This window comes from Lissotriton vulgaris, chromosome 10 (assembly GCF_964263255.1).
Source record: "Lissotriton vulgaris chromosome 10, aLisVul1.2, whole genome shotgun sequence".
Classification (NCBI taxonomy): domain Eukaryota; kingdom Metazoa; phylum Chordata; class Amphibia; order Caudata; family Salamandridae; genus Lissotriton; species Lissotriton vulgaris.
In genome coordinates this window covers 836,854,305-836,874,248 of record NC_141698.1, presented here as the reverse complement: position 1 = coordinate 836,874,248, position 19,944 = coordinate 836,854,305, and positions in this window count along the sequence as shown.

Below are 19,944 nucleotides of genomic sequence, written 5' to 3'. Positions count from 1 at the left end.
ACTTTTGCTGCCTGCCTGCCCGACCAGCTCGCCCTCCACCTTTCGTGCCACCCTCTTCCCGGGTGCCGCTCAGCTGCTCCCTGAGGTCACCCCTTCCTGGTGTGAGCGGCTCCGCAGTCGACGGAGAGCACACGCGCTCCCAGTTGAGGATGGCCCAGGTTGAGCCCCCAGGTGAGAGACCAGTGCGTGGAGCCTACCGGGGGACTGCGAGGACCAGCATCCTCAGCTTTACACAGCTGGTGCCTCTTCCCCCGGCAGCCACGCCCCCAGCCTCCAGCAACATCAGCGCTGGGAATACCGGCTGAGTGGGTGACTCACACAGGAATTTACCTTGCCGCGAGGGTTGCCATAGACTTTTGCTGCCTGCCTGCCCGACCAGCTCGCCCTCCACCTTTCGCGCCACCCGCTTCGCGGGTGCTGCTCAGCTGCTCCCTGAGGTCACCCCTTCCTGGTGTGAGCGGCTCCGCAGTCGACGGAGAGCACACGCGCTCCCAGTTGAGGACGGCCCAGGTGAGCCCCCAGGTGAGAGACCAGTGCGTGGAGCCTACCGGGGGACTGCGAGGACCAGCATCCTCAGCTTTACACAGCTAGTGCCTCTTCCCCCTGTGGCCACGCCCCCAGCCTCCAGCAACATCAGCGCTGGGAATACCGGCTGAGTGGGTGACTCACACAAGAATTTACCTTGCCGCGAGGGTTGCCATAGACTTTTGCTGCCGGCCTGCCCGACCAGCTCGCCCTCCACCTTTCGCGCCACCCGCTTCGCGGGTGCCGCTCAGCTGCTCCCTGAGGTCACCCCTTCCTGGTGTGAGTGGCTCCGCAGTCGGCGGAGAGCACACGCGCTCCCAGCTGAGGACGGCCCAGGTTGAGCCCCCAGGTGAGAGACCAGTTCGTGGAGCCTACCGGGGGACTGTGAGGACCAGCATCCTCAGCTTTACACAGCTGGTGCCTCTTCCCCCGGTGGCCACGCCCCCAACCTCCTCGTATTTTGCTAGCCTCTCCACTACCGCGACGCGGGACGCGCGCGGGACGAAGAACGGGGCGAAGACCGGGCAAAGAGCGGGCCGTTTGAGGCCGTTCGAGCACGTGAGAGCCCGGCCCGGGCCTCCCCTCTTAATCTGCCATTTCTACCCCTCTGTCTACACGGAACAATGTGTACCAGAGAAACCAGAAGTAAATCTACATTAGCTGCTGCAGGAGCTACAAAGGGCCCCATTGACAATTATTTTGTCAAAGCCGGATCTCTACTAATTGAAGAAATTGAGGTCCTGGAAAGAAGAATCTCCCAAGAAATAGACTGGGTCAGAAGATCTTCAATTGGGCCAATGGCTCAAGCTAGAACACCGGAGGGGAGGACTGAACTTATAATAAAAGACAAGACCCATCAGGTAACACACCACTCGCCTAATCCAAATACCACTGACCTGGAGTCAACAATCGAGGTCCCAAGTGATTTTGATGATTTGAGCATAATGGCCCTCCCAAACACTCAACTACCCCAGACATCACCTGTAATTCTACCCCCACCCCCTGTCCCGAAAATTATGGTAAACAACGCCCAAGAGCCTAGCCTTGGAAGAGATAGGGGGACCAGGGAAGGTGCCATACAAAAAAAGAGGGGGGCCCCATCAAAGAAGTCAACAAGACAAAATCCCCAAAATCCAAACCTTCTAGGGGTAAAGGGGCAAAGGGAGGCATTATTGTGCCTAACCCAGAAAAGCAGGGCATAACAACTACCCCCACAATTCATACTACAAAGGTACCAGCAATGGCCATAACCACTACTCTAGCTGATAACTCCAGTGACGATATTACACTGGAGGATATTGGTGTACTTCTTAGATCATTACTGAGCCCTCTTGAAGCTCGACTGATCAAGATTGAGGCTAGGCTAGTCAATATTGAAAAATCCACAGTACAACTAGCTGACTCAAAGAAACTAGACACCAATCTAGCCAAAACAACAAAAGGGGGCCCTGATCCAAAGCCCAAAAAGGGCAACGTACCCATAGTTGCTAAGAATAACCTACCCTCCACCGATGCACAAAATCCAGCGCCCATTTTGGTTCAAACCCCTCTTCTCCCGCCCAACCTAAATTCCAATAAAGCATCACTACTAATGCCACAAACAATAACTATCCTACCGACGACTACCCCAACACCCAAGGACATTGTACCTACTCAGTCTAAATTCAAGGGCGATCAAACATCAACGGGAGAGAAACCCATTTATAATCGCAAACCCAAACCCGTCAATCTCCCACCAGAGGCTGCCCCTTACACGCTAGTCTTGGCAGGGGTTCCGGAATTAAAACCCACAACTATAGAAACAACATCATCTCTCAGAAATAAAGTCATCAGCTGGTTATCCACATACAGACCACTCCCGAGAGGAATAACCAGCGATATCTCTATGGTTAGGCGGGTTACTTGGGTGGGATACTCTAGAAAATCAGTAAGGGGAGACTGCATCTTGGTCACTTTCAGAGAACCGGGCACTGCTGCCTACATTTGTGCCTGGGACTCTGATGACCTAGCTAGCAATATCCAACCTCTCCCTCTCTCATTTTTTTATCCATCAAGTCCATATAACTTGGAGGATCAAAGATGGGGGCACCACCAAGATCTCCTGGACGATTGGGGAAGTGGCCGAAGAGAGAGAAGCGGTCCTCCAAATTATAGGCGAGGACCCACTGATCATTTCACGCAGTTTGAGGAGGATGAAGGTTGGGAAAATATTACAAGGAGGAGGGGCCGCAGGGGAGGATTTACAAGAGGTATTCAAGGGCCCCACAGAATGCACTACCCAGCCCATCTCCCTTTCTACAACAGATACAGCAGTCTGGAAATGGTGGACTGACGCGTAGACAATGGGGGGTGGGATAGTGTTGGACAGGCCACGTGAAAGGCTTGCTCCCTCCCCGCACGACCAGGCCCGAGCCCGGCTCTCCAGGTGTTACACGCAACAACCACCCGTTTCCCGTCTCATATGGGACCCCTGCCCCTGGACATCTCCACATCATGGGCCCGAATCCCTACCGGCCCCCTCGCCCGGCCTGGGCGCCATCTTGGACACAGCACCACGAGGCCGCGTGGCCTCCGATCGACCCTAACCCTGGGCCTGGCCAGGCCCCGACATCCCGGCATCACCATCCACCCAGGAGGTGAGCGGACTACTTGGCAGGTCAATGGGAGAAAGAGGTGTCGATGGTTCTCCCCTGCCAGGTGCCGATCGCCCCCAGCTCCCCCAGGCGCTGGCTCCACCCCCCTGCTGGGTGTCTGGACTCCCTCATCCCGGACCTCCCGACCTCCCAGTGCGAGGGTCCGGACATCAAAGGGCGCCAGACCTATAACTGGGGCAGCTCCAGAGCAGGAAGGCAGTTGTATCCTGGAGTCGAGAGACGCTGTGAAGAACTCATCCTTGACGGACTACTGGCGCTGCCGTAGCCCTGCCTTGCGAACTATCGTTCTGCCTGCTGGCGCTGCCGCAACCTTCTGAAACCTTCATCGTCGTCGGGACCTGCTGGCGTGGCCGCGGACCGTTTGTAACTACCACCTTCATCGGGACCTGCTGGCTCCGCCGCGGACCGTCGCTACCTCCAACCATCTCGGGACCTGCTGGCTCCGCCGCGGCCCGATCATCTAGAACGCCGAGCTCGAGGATTGTGAGCTATCCATCTAACACCATATCCACCAGATTGGTAACAAGACTGTCCCGCTACCCCCTTTCCCAACCAAGAGACTAGAACCGAGGGGACCCCTGAGTCCAGACCTCCTTGTACCATTTCACCGTACTTAAATAATTGCTTATAAAGAACGTTAAACCTTATCCTTGTGTGGTGTACATCTGTGGGGGGGAAGTTACTCGTCTGTACGATCGCTGGAGACGGCTCTCCCCAGAGACCTCTCCCCTTATTCTCGGCCGACCCTCCCGGTCCGTCTAACAGATAGGATAGCAGTAGAAGGGACGGGTAACAGCCCACTCTCACCACCCACTCTGCTCACAGGGACACAAAACTCCATGGAATTAAATCTAGTTCCAGAGTCCTCTACAGAGGCTCCAAATGTTTTCCATACTAACTCAAGATTTGCTCAGGCTCTTTCACCCCCAATACAGGTGGTTACTCCTGAGACCAAGGAAGTTAATAACATCATCAGCTTGGGCTTATCTTTCACCAAATTATGCCCCTTAACCCTGGTTTCGTGGAATGTCGCGGGATTAGCCAGCAAGATTGACTCTCCTGACTGGACCTCCTTTATCAATTCCAAAAATATTTTACTCTTTCAGGAGACCTGGTCACGCGAGGAAATCTTGCCTCAGGGTTTTGCAGCCTTCTCTAAACCTGCTAAGTGGGGGGGAAGGGGAAGGCCATCGGGGAGACTCGCGACATGGATAGCAACAGATTTAGGCTGCCAGGCTAACTACCTGGAAACAGATTCAGATGACATTTTGGGCGTCTCATTGGAGTGGCCAAATTCATCGAAATTGGTGGTTGTAAATATTTACTCTAGGCCGGTACAAATAGGCAAGGAATCCAGCACCATAGAGCAACTCTCGGTGTTTCTTGATGGCATTCCCTGGGAACTTGCATGCCTGGTAGGTGGTGATTTCAATTCACAGTATGAACCACTAGTAGGTCTACGTGATGGCCCCTCCCTTGAGGAAGACTCACGTTGGTGCGTACCTAAGACAGTGGCACCCCCCCCCCCCCCGAGAGCTTGGACCCCCTTGGCCTTGCAGATTACTGCCCTCACCCTAAACCAAGGATTAAGGGCCTGCAACGGTCGCTGTACCTCAGATACACCTAGCACCTGCACTTACAATAAAATTGGCAGAGAATCGAGAATAGATTATATTCTCGTCAAACTATTCATGTGGCATCAAATAGCTGAATTAAAAATTATCGAGAGAAGGGATAGTGACCATAATGCCCTGGAACTTTCTTACATCTTACCAGGGAATGATCTCCCCACTCTCAGTACGGATAGTGATAAGTCTGGGCTCCTCTTAGAAAACAACCGGAGGAAAATCAAATGGGAGAAATTAGTCACTAAGGGAGACGGTTTACCCAAACTTTATGCAAGGATCCTTCCGCTCCTGGAGAAAGCTTTCAAGATAAGGGAAGAGGCAGAAGGGCCAGCTAATAGAGAAAAGCTCGCTCACACACATGCTGAGCTAATTAACACTCTAGAGATAGATCTATTCTCAAAGCTGGGAAAAAGATCAGGACCCCCAGTCAAGACGACCTGGTACAATACTACTTGCCGGGAATCTAAGACCAAACTGCTACTCGCCATTAAGAGTGGCACCAACTGGGAGGAAATCCAAGCCAGGAGAAGATCTTACAGGAAGCTCCTGGTAGATGCAAGGGCCGAATGGGACCAGGGATACTGGGAAAATCTCTTGAGTTCATTAACTATTCGATACTCGCATAAATTCTGGCGCCTGGTCTCAAACGGCACAGAGGATTTATCCACAGCTATCGAGCCCAACATCGCCAGGCCCCGACATCCCGGCACCACCATCCACCCAGGAGGTGAGCGGACTACTTGGCAGGTCAATGGGAGAAAGAGGTGTCGATGGTTCTCCCCCGCCAGGTGCCGATCGCCCCCAGCTCCCCCAGGCGCTGGCTCCACCCCCCTGCTGGGTGTCTGGACTCCCTCATCCCGGACCTCCCGACCTCCCAGTGCGAGGGTCCGGACATCAAAGGGCGCCAGACCTATAACTGGGGCAGCTCCAGAGCAGGAAGGCAGTTGTATCCTGGAGTCGAGAGACGCAGTGAAGAACTCATCCTTGACGGACTACTGGCGCTGCCGTAGTCCTGCCTTGCGAACTATCGTCCTGCCTGCTGGCGCTGCCGCAACCTTCTGAAACCTTCATCGTCGTCGGGACCTGCTGGCGTGGCCGTGGACCGTTTGTAACTACCACCTTCATCGGGACCTGCTGGCTCCGCCGCGGACCGTTGCTACCTCCAACCATCTCGGGACCTGCTGGCTCCGCCGCGGCCCGATCATCTAGAACGCCGAGCTCGAGGATTGTGAGCTATCCATCTAACACCATATCCACCAGATTGGTAACAAGACTGTCCCGCTACCCCCTTTCCCAACCAAGAGACTAGAACCGAGGGGACCCCTGAGTCCAGACCTCCTTGTACCATTTCACCGTACTTAAATAATTGCTTATAAAGAACGTTAAACCTTATCCTTGTGTGGTGTGCATCTGTGGGGGGGAAGTTACTCGTCTGTACGATCGCTGGAGACGGCTCTCCCCGGAGACCTCTCCCCTTATTCTCGGCCGACCCTCCCGGTCCGTCTAACCGATAGGATAGCAGTAGAAGGGACGGGGAACAGCCCACTCTCACCACCCACTCTGCTCACAGGGACACAAAACTCCATGGAATTAAATCTAGTTCCAGAGTCCTGTACAGAGGCTCCAAATGTTTTCCATACTAACTCAAGATTTGCTCAGGCTCTTCACCCCCAATACAGGTGGTTACTCCTGAGACCAAGGAAGTTAATAACATCATCAGCTTGGGCTTATCTTTCACCAAATTATGCCCCTTAACCCTGGTTTCGTGGAATGTCGCGGGATTAGCCAGCAAGATTGACTCTCCTGACTGGACCTCCTTTATCAATTCCAAAAATATTTTACTCTTTCAGGAGACCTGGTCACGCGAGGAAATCTTGCCTCAGGGTTTTGCAGCCTTCTCTAAACCTGCTAAGTGGGGGGGAAGGGGAAGGCCATCGGGGAGACTCGCGACATGGATAGCAACAGATTTAGGCTGCCAGGCTAACTACCTGGAAACAGATTCAGATGACATTTTGGGCGTCTCATTGGAGTGGCCAAATTCATCGAAATTGGTGGTTGTAAATATTTACTCTGGGCCGGTACAAATAGGCAAGGAATCCAGCACCATAGAGCAACTCTCGGTGTTTCTTGATGGCATTCCCTGGGAACTTGCATGCCTGGTGGGTGGTGATTTCAATTCACAGTATGAACCACTAGTAGGTCTACGTGATGGCCCCTCCCTTGAGGAAGACTCACGTTGGTGCGTACCTAAGACGGTGGCACCCCCCCCCGAGACCTTGGACCCCCTTGGCCTTGCAGATTACTGCCCTCACCCTAAACCAAGGATTAAGGGCCTGCAACGGTCGCTGTACCTCAGATACACCTAGCACCTGCACTTACAATAAAATTGGCAGAGAATCGAGAATAGATTATATTCTCGTCAAACTATTCATGTGGCATCAAATAGCTGATTTAAAAATTATCGAGAGAAGGGATAGTGACCATAATGCCCTGGAACTTTCTTACATCTTACCAGGGAATGAACTCCCCACTCTCAGTACGGATAGTGATAAGTCTGGGCTCCTCTTAGAAAACAACCGGAGGAAAATCAAATGGGAGAAATTAGTCACTAAGGGAGACGGTTTACCCAAACTTTATGCAAGGATCCTTCCGCTCCTGGAGAAAGCTTTCAAGATAGGGGAAGAGGCAGAAGGGCCAGCTAATAGAGAAAAGCTCGCTCACACACATGCTGAGCTAATTAACACTCTAGAGATAGATCTATTCTCAAAGCTGGGAAAAAGATCAGGACCCCCAGTCAAGACGACCTGGTACAATACTACTTGCCGGGAATCTAAGACCAAACTGCTACTCGCCATTAAGAGTGGCACCAACTGGGAGGAAATCCAAGCCAGGATAAGATCTTACAGGAAGCTCCTGGTAGATGCAAGGGCCGAATGGGACCAGGGATACTGGGAAAATCTCTCGAGTTCATTAACTATTCGAGACTCGCATAAATTCTGGCGCCTGGTCTCAAACGGCACAGAGGATTTATCCACAGCTATCGAGCCCAACATCGCTCCTAGCTTATGGCAGAGCCATTTTGAGGCGCTGTACTCCGCAGAAGAAAGGTCCCCCAGCTTCTTAAACAGCACGCCAGGCACAGGCACATGCAGTGACCATTTTACAGAAAAAGAGGTGAGGGCGGCCATAGTTGGGATTTCCGCTGGAAAAGCCCCCGGTCTTGATGGGGTACCAGGGGATTTATTTAAGCAAGAACCAGGGATATGGGCCCCATATCTCACATTGATATTTAATGCCATTCTAGGGGGCATGGAGGTCCCGGATACTTGGCTGGGCGCAGAGGTTGTCCCAATTTATAAAAAGGGGTCCCCTCTGCTCCCAGCCAACTACCGACCAATAAGTCTCATCGACATATCCCAGAAGCTCTTTGGGAGACTGGTTCTGAATCGACTGCAGGACTGGGTGGTCGAGATGGGCATCCTGACTCCATATCAGGCTGGATTTAGACAGGGAGTGTCAACAACAGACCAAATTTTCAGGCTGAACCTGATATACTGGATGACAGCCATAATCGAGGGCGGCACCCTGTATACAGTCTTTGTAGATCTGCGTGCCGCCTTTGATTTGGTACCAAGACTGATGTTATGGAAAGTCTTGGAGGTGTTGAATGTCCCTGGAGATATTTTGGGTATCCTGATGAGATTGCACAATAACAACTATGCCCGCGTTAGGTGCGGCGGAGGAGGCAAACTAACCGAAAGGTTTCCCATTCGCAGAGGGGTAAGACAGGGTTGCGTACTTGCACCGACCCTGTTTTGCCTCTTTGTGAACGGGATAGTGGACCATCTAACCAGGATCCCCAACATTGACGCCCCAAAGTTGACTGGCAGCAGGGTGCCTGCCAGTGGCGGCTGGTGACATTTGAAAGTGGCGGGGCGTAGCGCGCGCATGATACCCTTTTGAGAAAGAACCTACAAGGTACCCTATATTACATTCATGAATGTAACAAGACGTACATCCAGGCTTTCTTCTGTAGACATTTTAATCTTTAAAAATGTCTTAAACTTGGTCTCTAGACTCGAGCGTTTACATATGCATAAATTATTATTGTGAAGCCACTTTGTCTAATTACAATGTGCACTGCATTTTTGCAGACAATTTTGTCATTTTAGCTACAAGGAGGATTTTTTTCATCTCAACCTCCGTGTCATTGCCCCAAAAGAATTTGGTCATAAAACTGGCTGTCATGGCCCAGGGTGAATAACGTGCACGTAACGTTTGTTCATAGTATTTAAACCCTGTATTTAGCAAGAGCACGGTTTTAGCTTCACCGGCCCTGCCAGCAGCACAGCGGTATGTCTCCCATTTGGCTGCAGCGAGGCCTCCCTGCATGTCATGATTTTAATTTTTAGGGAAGTGATTTATTTCCATGTCGTGTCACTCGCGCAATTACCAGCCTCTTCTTTTTCAAGCGCAATGGTTAAAATCTGTAGACTTCCCCCTTGTAACATTAAGGACAGTCTCGCAGTGTGTGTTTGTAAAGTATGGCAAGAGTTTTTTTTAACAAACTTCAACCAAGATGTTTCCATACGTCTGGTTAACCTGTAGTAGTTGGCTATTTAAAAGCGTAATTGTTTGTTTGCCTGCCTTTTTTCCATAACAGTGCGGTTTGATCTGTCACGTAGACTGATGTTATCTTTAACCATTTACTCGTCCCTAAGCCTCATATTATTTCTGGCCTATCTAAGTTGCAGTCACGGCTCGCTCACAGTGGGGGCCAGGGGGTGGGGATAAATAAAATAAAAAACGTACCTTGTCTTCGCTTGACCGGGTCCGCACCATCTCTGCTCTGGGGTCCCGTTGGCGCCTAGACTGATGGCTGCCAACATGCCGAGACACAGTAGTAGCCAATCCTGATGCTGCTCTCTTTAGAGGAGAGCTGCTTTTTAAAGAGAGTAGCATCAGGATTGGGCTGAGCCTTGAAAAAACGTCGTTCTTTTTTTCAGCACTGGGGTATGTTGCATTAGGCAGGCAAACCCCTAATCTGTGGGTTTTTTTAAAACCACATAGTTTGCTAGTTGGAGAAGCCCTGCCGGGCAAACACCACATGCGCAGTGAGTGCGCACTGTACCGGCACAGAGTCAGTCCAGCGCCACCCAGTGTCAGACAGTGCATACTGTCCATGTCCATGACACACACCATGGCCGCAAGGCAATAATTATCGGGCAATTTATTCGAGCGGCGCGTTAATTTATAAAACTTTTACTAACGCGCCGCTCGTATAAATTGCCTGATAATTATAGGTGGGGCAACGCCCAAACGCCCTAATGGTAAAACCGCCACTGGTGCCTATGTTAGACCTGGCACCTTGGCGTGAGTCTCCCTTCCACTTTTTGCTGATGTGCCTCCGATGTTTTGCCGATACTCAGGGCACTGCGCCACGGCTGACCCGTGCCGCAGTGCAAGTGCTCCCTACTGTAAATTATACATACCATTGGTATCCATGATTGGTTCATTGGATTTACTGTTAGTCCCTAGTAAAGTGCACTAGGAGTGCCGGGGCTTGTAGATGCCAATACTGCTGGTGGGCCTGCAGCGCGGGTTGCGCCACCCACCAAAGCAGCCGTAAAGATGTGTCTGGGAACTGCGACCGCAGAACCCGCGTGCGGTCTCGTACTGTCACGCTAGCTGGGCAAGTGCACCCACTTGCCAGCCCCCGAACCTTCCCTTGACTACATATTAGTCACCCCTATGGTAGGCCTGCGGGCAGGGTGCGTTGTAGGTGTAAGGTAGGACAAGCCCTGATGTGTGTGGCATGTCCTAGTAGTGACTTACAACCAAAACCGTATTTCACTACTGAAGGCTACCTGCTCCATTAGGCCAGACTGAGCTGCTGGAGTTATTACACCCTATAATCCCAGGCTCAAGGAGCATGGTAGCGCGTCGTGTTTAGTATGCCTGAACTCAGGATGATAAAATATTTCTTTTAGTATCCTGGGTTTGCAAATGCTACTTTTAGAAAGTTAGCCTTTGCTTGCCTAACCATTTCAGCCCGCCCCTGCTGGTATGTGTATCTGACTGTCTGGGACGTGTGAGTGACAGGGCTGGGAGGATGACAGGTGGTGAATGCGCAGATTACACCTTAGTGGGAGGTAGGAGTGGCTCTTGACTCTGGATCTTGCTGTGCTCTGCCACCACAATGCTGGCTCCACCCTCCTGGGGAGCGTCGGATGATTCAGCCGACACCTGGCCCAGGAAGGGCGAAGCCCCATCAACAAGGTACTCTGGCTGCCCCTGTCCGCACAATGCTGGCTCCACCTCCTGTGGGGCGTCTGATGCGCCTGCCCCTCACACTGAAAGCAGAAGCCGGAGTACACCCGCCAGGGTACTCGAGGACTGAGAGTGGCTATGCAAAGGCCCCCCTGGCCTGCGAGAACAAAAGAAATGCCATATAAAAGAAGGAGCCCTGCTCCTTGAAAATTAGATCCTGTTTGGGCTACAGAAGGAACTCTGCCCGACGAGAAGGACCGGGAAAGACAAGGAAGAGTGCTGTCTCTTGCCTGTGTCTGGTGCCTTGCTGCCGAAGGAGAGGAAAAAGGAAAGACTACGAAAAGACTTTTGCTTTACAAGACTTTGTGCCGAACTCTGCTAAAAGATCTCCAAGGGCTTGAAACTGAACTTGCCCCCTGACCAGCGACCCAGGACCAGTGGGCGCTACACCCTGAAGAAAGCAACTGCGTGTGCTGCTCCTCGTGGCAGTACCGACGGAGGAATCTCCTCCAAGGCAACGACATCCATCTGACCACCGTGACCGGGGCCCAGAGCAACAGCGAGAGCAAAGTGAGGACCAGCCGCCGCTGGCCCGAACACCGTGACCGCAACTGCACCGGGAGCCCGAGAGCAAAGCGAAGGAGGACCCGTCCGGTCCGAGCTCTCGAGTTGACTGCGCAACGAGCAGCCAATCCACTTGCAAAGACGGACAGCCGCCCTGTGAGAGTCCCCTAGGTCGGTACCTTGCCCGACAGCTCAGCTGTGAGCGCACAGCTGCACCGGCACTTGGCTGGGTACGTCCTGCACTTGAGGACCGTATTGCCACTTGCCGCCACCACGCAACCGCCGCCTCCAGGGTCGGAGCGGACGACGAGGAAAGGACCCTGCCGCCACAGAACACCGCTGCCCCGGATGACCCGTGAACTGCTCGGCTGAGAGCCGCAACGAACAGCGACCCCGGGAAGGCAACGCGACGTGGGACAGATCCCCTGGGAGCCGCCTGCTCCACAAGAACTTTGTTGAACTGGGCAGAAGGCCCTAAAGAACTCTTATTGCTCGAAAGAACTGTGGCAACTTGAACTAAGTAACTTGGAACCGCTATTTGAAAGTCTGATAACTGTATTCATAAGCCTGCTTGAAGTCTATATAAAGATATATATATTTTTACAGAATACAGTCTGGTCTCATTGTGTGGTGGGTTGGTTGTGACGGTGTAATATGGCAAGTGTTTAACCCTATGTGCCCCAAAGATTAGCCTATGACTGCTTAAGCCACACTACCTAGAGGGTAAGCAGAGGTTGTCTGGAAGGTAACCCTCAGCCCTGACGAGGAAGAGAGAGTCCCTGCTTGTCGCTAGTGTTGCACTGCGCCAACTAGAGCCTCCCCCTTCCTACAGCCTGCAATTATGTTTGCAGATGACACCCTGCTGCTGTCTAAATCCCCAATGGGCATTCAACGTGTCTTGGACGGGTTTCTACAGTTCTGTTTAGATCGAGGACTTGAAATCAACCCCCAAAAGACCAAATATATGATCCTCAACCCGAAGCCGCAAAATCGCTCTCCACCAAGGTTAGGAGAAGTACTACTGGAACAGGTGTATACAATCGAATACCTAGGGATCACTCTTAACGAACACCTAACGTGGTCACCCCATCAGGCGAAAGCGAATATCAAACTGGCACAGTTGGCGGGAGGCACTATGAGACTGGCGAGCAAATCCCCCTTCCGTCCACTTAGCCCTATAATCCACATCTACAAAGTTCAAGCACGGGGCGCTGTCATGTATGGGGGTGAGCTGTGGGGGCACACTCTGTCGTCCAAATTATTAACAACAGAAAACAAATTCTTGAGACAGATTGTTGCTCTCCCTCAGAGCACACCATTACTCCCGCTCAGATTGGACTTGGACATTCGACCCATAACGGAGGTGTTGGGCTTAAAGCCTCTGACATTCTGGCGGCGCCTATGGAGTAGTCCGGATCTCTCAAATTATAAGCAGTGATTTCAGTCCAGTTACTTAGCCACAGACTTTGCTTTTTGCTGAAAGAAGATTCCGAGTGTGAGAACCATGTCGGGCACGAAGAGCCTGGATGGAGCGGAGTCCACGACCTCTGAGGTGTTGGAGGTGGAGTGGGACGCCGCAAAGCTGGACAAATACTCAAAGACGGAGCTGAAGTTTTTCTGTAAGAAACTCAAAGTTCCGCACGCTGGTTGCAAGAATAAGCCAGAATTCTACAAGGCCCTGAAAGCCTGGATAGAGTCCAGAAAGGCCCCTGAGGATCAAGATGCCCTCGCGGAGCAAGATGCGACTGAAGAGCAGAATGCACCTATGGATCTGGTGTGAAGTAATCAGGGTTCCCAAGGCCTACATGCTCCGAAGATAACCCACTTACACTCAAGAACTGTTGGCACGGAAACTGTAAAAGGCAAAGAACAAGTTTATTAAGACCCCATGGGGTGGTGGTACACTCAAACAGCACCCTTCGGTAGTGCAAGAGGTATCACACCGAACACCGGTGTGACCCCAATTTATATACAGTTAGGGGCAATAAAAGATAGGCGGCACAAGTCAGAACACATTTATGTACATATATGGTCATGTTTTGGAACCCTGCCAGCTCATTGGAGGGGGCACAACTCCGCTGGTCAGTTTGGCGCACATTCCTAAAGGCTTACTGGTCAGTTGGGACTGCGCATGTGCAAGCTTGACCAGTACTAAAAATAGCCTGTTGCTGGGCAGACTGAAGTGGTCATTGGAACGGACAACGGACTAAAGGGCACGCCGGCCACGAGGCCGCTTATGATCTAAGATGGCCGCCACAGTATTCAAAATGGCGTTTTCGTATATAGCCAAGTTAAGGAGGACAACGTGTAGGTTCAGCTAATCGCTAACGCGGCCAGGCCAATTACGACAGACGACCCTTTTAGCGTTTAGCTGAATCTACCTCATAATGAACATAATCAGGATGTTCGTCCTCAATATCTATTAACATAATTTGTGTTACTTCTTTATGAAGCATCATTTTGTCATGAGCAAGAGCTCGTCTCGATGGTATGCAAGCTGATAGGCACATGGAGCATAGGGCTGGGCCACATTGAATACACAGACATATGAAAAACATTGCTCCCACAAGTATACACAGAATCGTCAACAGTTTCCAGCCCCAAGTAGCAAGCATGGACCAGAACCATCCCGAAAGTGTCCAAGTTCCATTGTCTGGGTGTATCTCAGCTGCAATCTTGTGAAGCTTGGAGATGGCATCATAAACAGATGGAGAATTGTCCGGGACATATACACAACAGCTGCTTCCGATAATTCTACATGCCCCCCCACGATCAGCCAAAACGACATCCAACACCATCCTGTTTTGGAGCGTAACAATCCTGGAAATCTGTAGTTCCTCGGTAATGTTCCCCAAGGCAATGGCAGTGTCATTTGCTACAGCCTCGACAACACGTGTCAGTCGTCTGATTTTCCGGCTGTTCAGTGCGGCCCCCACAAAGGAGAATAGTCCCAAATTAAAGTCCACATACTGTTGCAAGGCAGTATCAGTCTGGTCAATGTCATCCAGAACAACAGTTCGCTTAACCCTATTCAGGACGAAGTCATGGTATAACGTGTAATCATTGTGATACATTGGTGGGGCAATAAATACAGGTGGTAGTACAAACGATACATAGCATGTGCCCAACTACCCCAATGGAAGCTGATGGTAACCCTTTGTTCCACAAATAAAATACGTATTCCGTGATGCAACAAATGAGATGCCATTCGGGCTATCAAAAGTGAGAGTGGTATTACATTCGCTTTTCCCCACTGCAATTGAACCCTTATTTCTGATACATAGATCGGCTTTTGTGGAAATGACATTGATAACATGTGCACTTGATACATTAATATTCCTCTGGTTGCTGTACACACGTGGGGCAGACACGTTATCGGGCCTGTACTCTTCCCATTCAAATCGAGTACCCTCAGCCCGTGGAAACCCATCCTTGTCATGGGAACATACTTTATTCAAACGGAAAAGCACCCCCCCTTTGGTTGGCCATCTCAGAGTAAAAAGGAGGGTGTACCAAGCGTTGCATGATCCATTATGTGAAAACGGGAGTGGATTAAGTGGGGTGCCCCCTCTCTTTTGGTGCCCTGGCAACATCCCACACACCCAACAATTTGAGGTATTAGTCATGTTATGTGTGTGGTGAAGAATCTGAATAAAGCTGTTATTTAGATACGTTTGCCTATAACGTTCTTCATGAAAAGGTAGTGTAAAATGAAAATGTTCAGACGGAGCCGGGGTAGTCGGCAGCAAATGTTCACGCACAGGCGCCACAAGTTCAACTACCCAGGCTATAACAGCTATCACCACAATAGTCAGAACGAAAAGAAAGGCACCCAATACTTTTTTACCACGTGAAGCCATTGTTGCCATAGTTCAGAAATGTTCGTGCAAAAGTCTTAAATAGCACAAATTGTTCGCAAAGTCTCAGATACACGTGCGTGTATACCTAAAAAAGGAAAAATACGGTGCTGAACTCCGAGGTAGCCGTTGTTTTCTTCTCCGGGCCAAGACGGGTGTCGCTACACTGGCAGAACTGATCCCCCCCCTTGGAATTCCCGGTTTCCGTTTCACAAACCTGGAGCGGTAACCAACCAGTCTTAAAAAACAAAAATCTTCTTATCGAGGGCGCAAGTTGTAGCGCTCTCGTCCGGCAGCAGCGTGGTCCGGGAAGGCTCCCCCAACTTCGGCCGACGTCACAGCTGGGCTCTTTTCTTTCTCCAAGATCTCTTTGTAGTCGGTCAATACAGCAGGAGTCACCAGATCCGGGGAGACACGGCGACAATGTGTCGAATGCACCCACCGCTTCCTGTTGGTCACTCTTACAGCGGTGCGGGTTGCCAGAAGGACCTGTTCGGGGCCCTTCCACCTGGGCTCCAGACTGCTTGCTCTCTCAAACGAACGAACCATCACGTGGTCACCAGGGCGGAGATCATGGCCCTCTCCAGTAGAGTTGTCAGGGAGCGCTTCTCGAACCTGTTGATGAATAGAGAGCAAATCATTTGTTAATCGTGCCAGATAGTCATTCATCATAACACAAGGCACATCATGTATTAATCGCGGCTTAGGCACCCCCCAGATATTCATCGGGCGCCCAAACACCACCTCATAGGGCGTAAGGCCAGTTCGTGAATGGGGTACTGATCTAAGAGAGAGTAGTGCTAGCGGCAAAGCATCAGGCCACTTCAACGATGTAGACGCCACAATTTTGGCCAGTTTAAGCTTCAATGTCGCATTATACCGCTCGACCAGACCTGCTGACTGAGGGTGGAATACAGCGTGGAACTTCTGCTGAATCCCTAACCCCTTCAGTACATATTCCACAATCTTTCCAACAAAATGGGGCCCATTATCGCTCCACAGAAATTTACAGACTCCAAAGCGAGGAAAGAATTCCTTAAGCAACACCTTGGCTGTTGTCAGAGCCGTATTGTCTTTCGTGGGGTAGGCCTCAACCCATTTGCTAAAAGCACATACCACCACTAAGACGTACTTCAGGTTGTTGCAGCGCTCGAGTTGGATGTAATCCATTTGGAGAACCTCAAATGGTGCAGAAGGTGGAACGAACCCTCCTTTCGGAGTATGGGTCCCCTTTCCAGGATTGTGCTGTAAACAAACCAGGCAGGTCTGCACTACTCTCTTCACAGTGTTAGCAATCTCAGGATGTTCCCAAACTCGTGTTAAAAGCCGAGTGATTGCAAGAGCTCCGACATGCGCCAGTCCATGTGACATCTGGACCATCGCCTGCAAGTAAGCCGCAGGCAATTTCCACTTCTCCATGTCTTTGCTTCTCCAACAACCCTCGTCATCTAGTACCCCATCTACTGCCCATGCCGCAAGTTCAGATTCAGTAGCTGATTTTTGAATATCCAGTATTTCTGCCCTAGCATCACTCCATCGTTCAGCCTGTGACTGTATCACGTACATGGGGGAGCTAGTTCGAGACATAGCCGTTTGTCTTGCTATGCTGTCTGCAAAGGCATTTCCTTGGCCCACTTTATCCGTTATCTTTTTATGGGCACTGCACTTCACTACCGCTACTTTCTTTGGGCCAAGCAGCGCATTTAGGAGATCACGCACTAGCTCTCCGTGCATAATGTGCTCTCCGTGTGATGTCAAAAACCCACGTTCTCTCCAGAGTAGCCCGAAGTCGTGTGCCACTCCGAAGGCATACCGGCTGTCCGTGTATATATTCACACATAGACCAGTACTCAATTCGCAGGCTCTTGTTAAAGCTATCAGCTCTGCTGCCTGAGCCGATTTTTGTGGTATCCTAGCTGTTTCTACCACTGTCTTAAGTGTCGTGATCGCATAGGCTGCGGAAGTCGTACCATCTGGCAGCCTTACACATGATCCATCAACCCACAGTTCCCCATCCACATCTGGAAGTGGGACATCCTGTAAATCGACACGACCCTTTGTCTGTTCCTCGGTCAGGAAAACACAATCATGATGTTTTTCTTCCTGACCCTCCTCGACCGGATAGGGCAATAAAGTGGCAGGGTTCAAAGTAGCGCATCTTTTCAGTGTAATATGTGGCGCCAAGAGTGTCAGCTCATATCCTGTTAGCCGTGCACTCGTAAGGTATTGGGTCTTTGTTTGGTTTAGCAGAGCATCTACTGCGTGAGGAACTAACACCAGCAGTTTGTGTGATAACACTATTCCCTCACTCTGTCGTATGGCCACTGCTGTTGCTGCCACCGCTCGAAAACACCCAGGCAACCCTCGCGCTACAGGATCCAGAATGGCAGAGAAGTATGCACATGGTCTCTGCTTATCCCCGTGTAATTGCACTAACACTGACAACGCGCACCCATCATTCTCGTGCACGTACAATGTGAAAAGTTTCGTGTAATCTGGTGTGCCTAACACGGGTGCGGAACAAAGGGCCTGTCTCAGCTGTTCAAAGGCCTTCTGACATTCATCTGTCCATGCTAAGGGCATTGGTGTAGCTTTAGACAATAACGCTAGCAAGGGCTTTATAATGTGTGAAAAACCCATAATCCATTGTCTACAAAAGGACGTCAACCCTATGAAGGCACGTACATCTCTCTGCGTGCAGGGGACTGGTGTGTCTAGAATTGCTTGAATTCGATCAGATGTTAATGCACGCCCCTCCTTAGACAACAGATGACCAAGGTAAGTCACCTGGGGTCTACAATATTGGAGCTTCTTTTTCGAAACCTTATGATTGTTCTGTGCCAAAAAGGAAAGCAACGCAATTGTACTTTCTTCACATTGTGCATAAGTGTCAGCAGCAAGCAGAAGGTCATCCACGTACTGGATGAGAGCAACGCCCGACTGCAATTTAAACGAATCAAGCTGCCTTTTCAAAGCCTGGCTGTAGATGCTAGGGCTTTCAGTATAACCTTGGGGAACACGACAAAATCTATATGATTTATTATTGAGCGTAAAGCCAAACAGGTATCTACTATCAGGATGAACAGGGATGGAAAAGAACGCATTCTTTAAATCAATGACACTAAACGTGGTGGCCGTTGGTGGAACCAAGGTAAGCAGGGTCGTAATATCGGACACCACCGGGTATTGGGGAATGACAATTTTGTTGATCTCTCGCAAATCAATAATAAAGCGATAGATTTTGCCGTCAGTGTCTCTCTTGAGAATCGGAAGAATAGGACTGTTGCAAACATTATAACGGACCTCCTCTACAACCCCTGCAGAAATCAAATCCTGAACAATACGTGTCAATGCAATTTCACCCTCTCTCGAAATCTTATATTGTGGTACTCGTGGTAGAGGGGCCCCCTCTTTAACAGTAATGTGTATTGGTGGAATACGCATCTCCCCCACATCCGTATCTGAGGTCGCCCATAACGTATGTGGTAAAGAGGCCAAAGCTGGAACATCTGAGATGGCGTAAAACCTATCGGGGTCAGGATAATTGTCATTCAAGATAACTCGCACTCCCTCAGGGGTGCAACGTATCGTTGCTCGAAAATATTTAAGCAAGTCAATACCCAGGATATTGTCTGGTGTATGGGGTGATAACAAGAACTGACCAAAACTAAAGTATTTGTCAAGACATAGTGCAAGGGGCTTGGACAATGGGCTGGGGGAGGGTGTGCCATCAAACCCTACACATGTAATCATTTCGCCAGACAGGGGAGCCCTCGGAACCAAGTTTTTCGACAAAGCGCTACGTGTAGCCCCAGTGTCGACAAGAAATTGATCAGTAGAACCCAGAATACCCGCTGTTACATATGGACCCTGCTGATCTACCGGCACTTCAACTGATTCCTTACCCCATCCTACGCAGTCCTATGCATGCACATAATCCTGGTGTTCCACATTTTCTCCCTCCGAGATCTGATATTGATTCCGCCTATCAAACGTGTTTCGTTCATCCTGGCCACGGCCCCTCTCCTCAACCCTTCCACGATCACTTCCGCTACCTCTTGCTCCCGTATAACCTCCCCTCGACCTTCCACCTCCTCGACCACGCTGACTACGCTGCTCACGAAGTACCGGACAATCTTCAGCCCAATGCCCAAACTCCTTACAATAAGCGCACTGATCCTCCGCAATGTCTGTACGACCATACGACGTATTTCCTCCACCCCGTCTACCTCTATCATTCCCTCTACCCTGTGTTCCCCGAACCTGCGCCAACATCACCTTCGTTTTCAATTCCTTCGCCTTTTTCTCAACACTTTCTTTAGCCTCCAATTCCTGCCGCTCATAATACTGAGCAATAGTTAACAAGGACGCAGGGGTCGCCGTGGCCCAGGAACTTTCACTCGACTTCAATTGTTTTGCAATCTCCGGTAGGAGATTAGCCACATA